This window comes from Helianthus annuus, chromosome 12 (assembly GCF_002127325.2).
Source record: "Helianthus annuus cultivar XRQ/B chromosome 12, HanXRQr2.0-SUNRISE, whole genome shotgun sequence".
Taxonomy (NCBI): Eukaryota; Viridiplantae; Streptophyta; class Magnoliopsida; order Asterales; family Asteraceae; genus Helianthus; species Helianthus annuus.
The window spans coordinates 84,684,487-84,695,527 of NC_035444.2; positions in this window are offsets into that span (position 1 = coordinate 84,684,487).

An 11,041-nucleotide genomic window follows, 5' to 3' on the forward strand; every position below is an offset into this window, starting at 1 on the left:
ATCGGAGCTCGTTCTGATCTTCTACTCATTCTTAGTGATGTGTCGGTTCAAGCTCTGATTTCTATTCAAGAGACAACTGATTTCGGGGTAAGCATGAACAACCGTCACGAACAGTTAACTGACAGGACTAGGGTGATTCCTGTTCGATCGGATAGCTGGATCATGATGGATTTTCTGTTGTTTAGCACGATATCATACCATCTCGATCAAACCGCAAAACTTTCTAGACTTAACAACTTTCAAGTTTTCAAAAAGATTAGATCGCGGGACGTATTGTCGTCCGATCGGATGCCATCCGATCGGATTGCCATCCGATCGAACCGCAATCCGATCGGATTGCACTTGAGGTTCAACACTTAAACAATTTTTCAACATGTTCAATGCATAATCAGTTCTAACGGATTGCCACCCGATCGGTAGACCATCCGATTCGATGATAATCCTGCTGTGAACTTGTTCTCTGAGAAATACCTCGTTGGACGGATCGCCATCCGATCGAACTGCCGTTCGATCGAACGACCTGAAAGGTAGAGATGCTTCTCTGTTTTCAAAATGCTACAACAAAAACTTCAAAGCCATCATACACAAACACATCCTTACCAAATGAATGTCAATCCGACCGAATGGCCATCCGAACGGATGACCATCCGAACGGATTGACATCCGATCGAATGACCATCCGATCGGATTGCCATCCGATCGGATTACCATTCGACACTTGTTTCTTTTGCACCGTTTTACGCGCCGTTCTTCGCTTTTTGCTATCGTTAACTGTTCAGGCTAATCTCTCTCAGCGCTCCCTTCAATCCAAGAGAGTGTTTACTTGTTAAACACAATCTGTGAGTATACTCGATCCCTTTTTTGCTTTACGCACTTTTGGGTGTTACATATGTTACCTATATTTAAATCACATCAATCACACAATGCAAACACTATTTATACACTAATCATTAATGCATGCTACGTGTTATTCGATGAATGCTTGTATCTTATGTTAACACAGCGATTGTTGCCTGACACCTTAGCAAAGATAGTACTATAGTTTGGACTCAGCACCTATCGTGGACAGGGGTTGTTAAGGGCTTTACTTCACGTGTCCCAGTGGGGATATGTGTTGTGCATTCTACAACTCGCAGTCACGTCTGTGCATATTTCTCTGTCGATAACCTACTAGCTTTCACCTTGCTGCATGTTACATGCTGGTTATGCGTAAACAATTTCAAAGTCTATTATACTATCAAACTTGTATGCTCACCTTTACACTACGTGTATTGACCTTTATTTTAATGTATGTGACAGGTGCTTAGAATGCTTGCTTGCTATTTGATGGAATCGAGCTTAGGAGAGTCTAGAATAAAACAAACAATTTATTTATATTTGAGTTGTCAAAACGGAACTATTTGTCTTTGAATTGTCTGTAATAACTATGCTACTTATTATGTCATGGTATGGGACGTGATGCTTAAATAATTGGTAATCGTAGTTGTTATGGAAACTCCTGGACAATCTGTTTCGCTCAGTGTCGTGGCCTGATGTTTCCGCCATCGGTTGGGGTGTGATAGCTAGTCCTTCAAGAAAGGTCTTGTTCTTCTAAGGACGGCTGTACCTACAAATATTTTGTCTCCATTAAGCCCAGAGACTTCAATGGAAAGAAGGGGGCGATAGATGCCATGAGATGGCTTTATGAGATGGAGACCGTTGTGGACATCAACGGTTGCGCTGAAAAGGATACTGTGAAGTTTGTTTCACAATCCTTCATGGGCGATGCCCTCACATGGTGGAAAGCCATGATCCAGACCACGGGGAAGATCCCCTTATACAACCTTGAATGGTCCAAGTTCGTGGACCTTATTAGAGAGACCTACTGTCCACAGATGAACGCAAGGGAGGCGGTCAATGACAATGACGTCATAACGGGTTCGTTCTTAACCAATGATATTTTTGCTAGAGTTCTATTTGATTCGGGTGCTGATAAGTCATTTGTAGACCTTAAGTTTAGTAAACTATTAAACTTACCAATAAGAACTTTAGATATTACTTATGAGGTAGAACTTGCCGATGGAACCATAGAAACTGTGTCTTCTATTCTTGATGGATGTTCCATATCCATTAAGAATCATTCTATTCCTATCTCTCTTTTGCCAATGAAATTGGCAGGGTTCGAAGTAGTCTTAGTCATGGATTGGTTATCGTATAACCAAGCCTGCATTGCCTGCGACAAGAAACTCATCGAAGCTAAGACCGCTTTTGGTGAAATGCTCACCATCCAAGGAGATATACACTATGGATTGCCTGAGCAGGTGTCTCTACTCAAGGCATCCAAGTGTCTGAAGAGCGGATGTTTCATTTACATGGCATAGGTAATAGTAGATGAACCAAAGCCCAAGATTGAAGATATCTCTGTCATCTCTGATTATCCTGATGTCTTCCCTGAAGAACTACCTGGTCTACCTCCAGAGAGGCAAGTGGAGTTTAGGATTGATATCCTACCTGGAGCTGCACCAGTTGCAAGAGCTCCTTATCGGTTAGCACCGACGGAGATGAAAGAACTGAGGACACAACTTTACGAGCTTTTGGAGAAAGGTTTCATAGAGCCTAGATCATCACCTTGGGGAGCTCTTATTCTATTTGTCAAGAAAAAGGACAGTTCAGTGCGGTTGTGCATTGATTACCGTGAGTTGAATGAGGTAACAATCAAGAATCGTTATCTGTTGCCCAGGATCGACGATTTATTCGACCAGCTGCAAGGGGCTAGCTACTTTTCAAAGATCGACTTAAGGTCGGGTTATCATCAGCTGAAGGTCAGAAGTGAAGATGTTCCAAAGACTGCCTTCAGAACGAGATACGGTCACTATGAATTCTTAGCGATGCCTTTCGGGCTCACAGATGCACCTGCAGCTTTCATGGATCTCATGAATAGAGTCTGCAAACCATATCTAGATAAGTTTTCATTGTCTTCATAGACGATATACTTTTCTATTCTCGTAATCTATCCAATCACGAGAAACATCTTCGGTTCATCCTTGAGCTTTTATAGCAGGAGAAGCTTTATGCTAAGTTCTCCAAGTGTGAGTTCTGGCCTCGAGAAGTCCAATTCCCCCGACACGTGGTTAGCAAGCGTGGGATCCAAGTGGATCCCACCAAGATTGAAGCCATTCTGATCTGAGAAGCACCTAAGACACCTTCTGAGATCCGTAGTTTCTTAGGATTGGCCTGTTATTATAGGAGGTTCATTGAGAACTTTTCAAGGATAGCCACTCCTTTAACTACCTTGACCTGTAAGAATGTTAAGTTCAACTGGGGTCTGAAATAGCAAGAATCCTTCAATATTCCAAAGCACAAGTAGAGCAATGCTCCAGTGCTAACTCTGTCTAAAGGCATTCAGGACTTTATTGTCTATTGTGATGCCTCGCACACTAGCAAGGGCTATGTGCTTATGAAAAGAGGCAAGGTGATTGCCTACGCATCGTGACAACTAAAGGTGCACGAAAGAAATTACACCACCCATGACTTGGAATTGGGTGCCGTTGTATTCACACTTAAGTTATGGAGACACTATCTATATGGCACTAAGTGTATTCTATACACTGACCATCAGAGTCTTCAACATCTGTTCAATCAGAAAGATCTGAACATGAGACAATGCTGCAGGATGGAGATGCTAAATGATTATGATCACGAGATTCGCTATCATCCCGGCAAATCAAATGTAGTTGCTGATGCGCTTAGTCACGAAGAAAGGGTTAAACCGATTCGGATTACCGCCAAGAGTATTGAGCTCAGGAACTATTTGAGTGAGAAGTGGTTCATCTCGGTAATCTCTTCGTCGAGTCTCAGAGTGAGTAGATTCATACCTAGTGGGAGATCTGGAGTAGACTTTTGTGTCGTCTACAGGCATTCACGATGGTGCATCATAGTGTGATGTTTGGGGTGCAGACGGTGCTCATACATGAGATGCAGATCTCCGTGATTGAGTAACGGGAGGAGCAGCCTGTGCACAAAGCTGTGCATATACTACGTTTAATGCACCCTGAGATCTGACATACCATGAGATGGGAGTTTCACCGGGAGGTAAAATTAAACTTATCGGGATCTCAAGTTGTACTCCTGGAGTAACAGGGTCGTCCGGATGATTAACGTTGTACTGGACCTCGTTATCATCGGAAGCTTCTTCCACAATTCCTTCCACCTGAGGATTATGTGTGAAATTAATTGGTTGGGGGCCTGATAGAAGATTTGACGGAGTATCTGCCATGGAAACAGAGATTGAAGAGAAATGAATCAAAACGAGAAGATGAGAATGGAAATTGAAAAATCGGTGGGCGCCAATGAAGAAACACTAGTTCGAATGACCGGAATCAATCGGACCAGGGATTTAGTTCTGCATAAAGGGTGAGTCCTCTCGTTTGATTCAGGGTTTGGCTGGTCTCCTTCTTCGAATGATAACTGCAAAATGAACAACCGTTAGACTCGCCACGGGGAGAATGGGGGTTCTCTCCATGACCACCCTCCGGCGTGAGAATAAGTACACGTTTCAATGAAGAAGAAGAAGTAATAGTGAAAGTGAAGTCAGAGTAACTTGAGAGATAGTACCTGAATTGTCCTTATTTATAACCGAATTTGGGCAGGAAAGTTTTTTGACAGGAGAGATAACGGAAAGCATTTTCCATAAGCGGTTATTTCTTCTGCCGTTAATCCTTATCTTGATGCTTATGAACACGGATCGTGGGCATGATTAATGGTTGGGGAGATGCCACGTGAAAAGTGGGTGTGTGTGGACCCACCTCCAATTAAGTTCCATCATCGTGACCTTGATGGGCATTTGGGATGATGCTACGTAGCCATTCGGTTATAACCGAATGGTTGTGCATGATGGGGCCTTTGATGCGTGTGTAGCGTTATAAGTTTTTATGTATATTTTAAGCCCTTTTTAACACTCTAGTCAAGTTTTAAATTTATAAAACACGATATTCTACTAACACTAAACACACATATGGGTAAGTGCACCCATCATGAGCGTAGTATAGCGTTAGTAAGATACCAAGGTCGTCCAAGGACACAAGAGCTTTTAATACCGGTTTATGCTCAACGTCTAATCGAATCAAAAGTTTAGAAAAAGGTTTAAACATGAAAATAAAAACTAAAAATGCTGAAAATAAAAATAAAAATAAAACAGATAGACAAGATGAATCACTTGGATCCGACTCGCCTTTAGTGTAACTTTTGATGTTTTCCGCACTTTTGCACTTTTTAAGAGATTATCTTAGTTATAGTAGTAGGCCCCTCTTTTGAAGGTGACGTTACCCTCAACCCAGTAGTTTGAGTCAGCAAGGATACAATCCCAAAGGGTTGGATTATTGAAAGATAATTAATTAAGTTATTAATGCGTAATGTGGTAGGCCCCTCTTTTGAAGGTGACGTTACCCTCGGCTAAGTGGTTTGAGTCAGCAGGGATACAATCCCAAGTAGCTGGGTTAATGTATTAATAGTAGTTTACATATGAGGGGATCAAGCCATTCGCACCCCCGCCATCCAATACCAGTGGGTATTGAAGGAGGTCCTAGTAAGCTTGACCCAGGTCCTTGCAGGATCTATACACTGAACAAGGCAAGAACCTTACCAAACCATTCCCTTAACCCCCGACCAGGTAGCCAACATATCTCTATATAGACCGTAGAGATATGAATGGTGTAAATCTTTTATTTTATAAAGATAGTAAAATAACGCCAAGACACCACGAACAAATGATAAGGAAGTTTCACCTTCAACATAAGAAACCAGTTATTAAAGTCATTAATACATAACCAAATAAAAAGTGCGAAAAGATTAAAAAACAAAAGTATTACACTAAATGCTTGTCTTCACCAAGTGATGTAAGAGACTTATGCAAACATGGCCTTTGATTTTCAAGAACTCTTACTATCAATCTTGGATCCCGAGACTACTACACACACTCTATGATGGATGATGGATGATGGTGGTGGATGTGGATTGTGATGGTGGTGGAGGGTGGGTGAAGTGTGAGAGAGGTGGTCTGCCAAGGGATGCCTTTGAAATGAACCAAGCACCTCTATTTATAGCCTGCACAGAAGCCCGGACACGGCCCCGTGTTCAAGCAGCACGGCCCCGTGTCCATTCACTTTCTCTTTCTTCATTAAATGCAGTTTGTCTGCATTAGTTGACCACGCCCCCGTGTCCGCTGGGCACGGCCCCGTGTGCAGAAGCGTATCTGTACTATCAAGATTTTCTTGGATTCTACGAATCTTAGCGTTGACCACGACCGTGTGGAGCTGGGCACGCCCCTGTGTCGGGAAATAGAAGCTTCTACAACTTTGTCTTTTCTGCATGTCTTGTTTTTGCTTGGAAAGATGCTGTCGAGGGGTCGGGCATGCCACGTTTATTCCTTTTCTTGTATTTATGTTAGATTTAGCAATATTTTTGCTTCTTTTGTCCATTTGAGCTCATTTAATCCTGAAAATACAAAAGGAAGACAAAAGCACACTTTTTCTAATATTAAAAAAGGGTTAGTTTTATGCCTCATTTGATGTAATTTATATGTTGTATTTTACACACATCAGATACCCCCACACTTGAATCTTTGCTTGTCCTCAAGCAAAACTCTTTATAATCTGGCTTACACACCCAAATGGAATGGGTAGAAGAGAAGTTTTGGGCTTGTCTTGAGTGTCGGGATTACAAGATCTTTATTAGGTTTTATTTTTATGTTATTTACAATCCTATTCGTTATGATTTATTTAGAACATTACATAAGATAAATTACTTATTTGGGCATAACATGCCTCTTTAAAGTTCCATTTATATACAAGTTCACATACCTCACGGGAGATCACTCAACACTCGGCCGAAGATGTATTTTTGTGAAACACTCGAGACCGGCATGGAACTTACTTCTACCATATGCTTGCCAAGCAATCAATCCTCCTCCTTTTTAACTATACACCCTTGTAAATATCAAGAGGACTTAGGGAAGGGTTAGGCTTGGGTTAAGGTAGGTGGTTTTGGGTTAGTGGTTAGTAGAAAAGGGCGAAAGACGTAAAAAGCGTTGGTTTTCGTAAAACTTTGTGTTTTGTGACCTTTTATTCCAATGAAGTTTCAAACAAAGTTTCTTTTGATGAACTTGTTTGTTTATTGCTAGACTTCATCATTTTTTTAGGAATGTCACATGAAAACCGAGCTTTTTACTAAAATAAAGGTTTTAAAATGAAAAAGGGTTTTGATGGGTAAAGGGTGTTTGTTTTATGGGTTTAGAAATGAAAAGGTTTAGACTCAAAGGGGTTAACTAGGGGGATTTTGGGTAGGTGATAAAAAAAATAATGGTGTTGAAAGAAAAAGGGTTAGTCCTAATGCCTCCATCATTTACTTACTTGGGTTTAAGTTGGTAAGGACCAGGAATGTATCGTCATGGCAAGTTCTAGAGTCGTAAGAAACCAAGCGGCTATTCACACAAGAAACGAAAGATGAGCATTTAGTTTAAAGATGTGTATTTGTATGCTCAATAAAGGCTCAAAACTCACTTTTTGTGAGAATAGGTTTTTAATGTGATCAAGTATATATAATCAAATTTTAACTAGATTTGTCATGTCGTTTCATAATTTTCTTATGTTGGTTCTTTTTATCACGATGCTATCGGTTGTAAATTTGTAAAAATATAACCTTTTTAGAACTTGTTATTCCCAAATTAAACCAAGACAAGTAAAAAAAATGAAAAGTTTTTGAAAAAATTTGGGGTGTTTAGCTGTTCCAATAGAGTTTTGTGTAAGGCTTGTACTTAGGACTTGCAAAATTCAAGGTTTTAGCATCCCCCCCCCCCCACACTTAAATTACACATTGTCCTCAATGTGTCCCAAAAATAAGTTTTTAGGTTGATTGAATGTGTAAAAAGTGTGTTAAAAACAAAAATTTATGTTATTGGGCATCTGGACATGGGCCGTGGTAACCGGGCGTGGGCACGGGGGCGTGTTCAGTGAACACGCCTCGTGTCCAGTTACCTGAACACTTTTTCTAACATTAGTACTAAAAAGGGTTAGTTTTATGCCTCATTTGATCTAATTTATATGTTGCATTTTACACACATCAGCCTTCTAGAAGGTTTACAACTATAATCCTCTATGTCTCTTCCTCATGTTAATTCTGTTGTAACAAAAAGGTTACTTTCTCTTCAAGTCTGGTGGTATTTGCGCGGAGATGTTTTCAACTATCCTGTTGCATGAGTTTGCGCAAGGATGTGTTATTGGTTCTATCTCGGTGCGCGGATGTTGGAGTCTGCTTTTCTTTAGAACCGGTGCGCAGCAGCGCAGGGTTCTCTTTAAAGAGGGTTTATTGTGGTGAAGTTGTCGTATGGTCCAATGTGTCTGCGCGAGGTTTTTGGGACCATACCCCTTCAACATGGGTTAGAATAATCCTATGTCAAAGTTTAGACTCAGAAAGTCTAAGGAATATGCTATTGTGTCATTTGAGATTAAACACAAAAGGCTAGTGTTTAATTCACTCAAACATTGGCTCTGATACCAACATGTCACACCCCGATATTTACCACAAATCTCGGTGGGCCCGGGTAGGGAGTATCGTGACGTAAGATTGGTATCGTCAGAGTCAAATAATCACAGATTGCACAGCGGAAGTCTTGGAGTTAAAATATTATTACAAACCAAATGTCCAAATGTTCAAATAATATACATACGGCTCGTAATAATAAAGATCCACAGGCAGATCGTAAAATGTACAAAAGATATATCAACAGACTACTAGGCTTTATGCAAAGGAGTTGCAAATTCCTCTTCTAGCATTACCGAGCAACCTCCAGCCTATTTACGTACTTGCACCTGTCACTTAGTCTTTTGAAAATACATCAGTTTTCGCTGGTAAATACAATCAACCGACACATTTTGAAAATATTTCAAAATTTATTTAAGTGTACAAGGAACATGAAAATCTTTTAATAACGTGGGATAATTCAAAATGATCTTGTATACATTTTTACTCGCCTGTCAATACATACAGGGCCCAGTACTAAACACCGAGACATGATTAACCGACACACCACTTAAACCCACAAAGGAGTTATCCCCAACTTGTGGGTAAGAAAACAATTTTATATAGCATTAAGCATATGTCGGGTGTATGCTACACCCCATGCTTGGTCACGGCCATTAGTAACTTAAATGAGCCGAGGATATCTAGGACACTGTCGCGTTAACCCCCAATGTTTAAGTTATCAGACAAAACTGATTAAAATGGGTTATGAAGATGTTGTAACCACAATCCGGCATATGATCCCATACCCGACCAAGCGGTAAAAATTTACCGTATCCCAAGCCCGTATAGGGAAAATAGCTTAAGAGTATTTACCTGAGTTAACACTCGTCTTAAAATGCAAGATTTATAAATAACTCAGCCGTTAATCAATTGACTAAGGTAGGTAGCAATTTACCGGAAGGCCTAGTCTAGAATGATGGTATAAATTACCAGTTAGAATGCTAACGAGTCCTATTTAAGTCGAAGACTTGGACCGGTTAAATTAAAATATCGAAAACGGTACGATACGCTTGATTAAGCGATGACCGAAATAGAATGTAGTTTAAACCCAACAAGTACTAAGACTTGTATAATATGGGTAAACAAATAACATTCTAGAATTTGAAGTAAAAATGATAAGGTTTGACCTGTTTCGATAAGCTTATGCAAACTAGTCACATAAGCCTAATGTTAGGATCTGAGTTTAATTGTTTGTGTTTGTTTTATAGGATGATTAATGAAAGAAGATAATCAGATGAACAATTGCAGCTGAAATGAAGAAAACTTTATAACACAAACAATGGTAGAACAATTATCATCATAAATACTTTAAGTTGAATGATTGTATTACACAATGATTCAATCACGTATGCATGAATTGCTTTCCCCCCCTCAGCCTGAGATCACAAGTGATTGTTCATACAAAATGTAAGTGTGTGAGAAGTGATCTTTAGAACAGTACAAGCACTGTCTATTTATAGTACAGACCTAACCATCATGGCATCTTTGCTGACATCACAAAGACATTGACATCTGACAATACTAACTGACTCAAAACACTGCTAATACTAAGACACTGTTACAATAATAAAACATTGATTACAGACTCTGTTGATGCTATCCTCTGATGAGCTCAACTGTTGATGAAGCTTTAGCAGTGCTTTACTCAAAGGTTATCAGACCTCTGACTTCTAGCAGATCTTTGACTTCTTCAGTGGTTTAGTCTTCAACAGTCTTTACAATCCAGCAGTGCTTAGTGTTCAGCAGACCTTTGAAGCAGCAGTTATTAGATATCTTGCCATTTAAGGGAGTAGGAATCCAAAGCACTGTTATTGATGATCAGTTGTTGCAGAAACTGTTTTAGCTTTGTATCATCTGTTCTCAAAGGAAGTTTCACATGAGCCAACACCTAACCGTACGCGTATAAGCGATAACGGGTAACTGGATGAGTCATGCACAAGTTCTATATGCCAATGTACTAAATAAGTTGTAATATCAGTAGGATATCAACTTATACGCATGTTAATATTTTAAAATCAAAATATGGCTTATAAGGGCAATTTGGTCACTAAGCGAGGTATTAAAGGAACTTGCATATAAACTGATGTTATAAACATTATCATTCTGTAAAAACACTTTCTTTATGATATAATATCAGTAAGTAATCAAACATATGTGAGTTTTATGATTTAAGACCAAACTATGCACCGTAGGGGCATTTTGGTCATTTCGCACATAGTTTGAGAATTTATTTGGAAATCTGAATTATGAACATCTACCTACTATGAAAATATTTTAAATAAGGTATAATATCAGTAGGTATCAAGTATAAGTTGATAGTTATGGTTTAAAACCATACTATGCGCCAAAAGGGTGTTTCGGTCGTTAAATGACGACGTTTGCGATCTTTTATTAAAAATAAAGTTATGAATAGATTCTTGGTGTCAAAATATGTAATTTATAATAACATAACATTAGGTAATTAGTTTTGTATCATATTTATGAT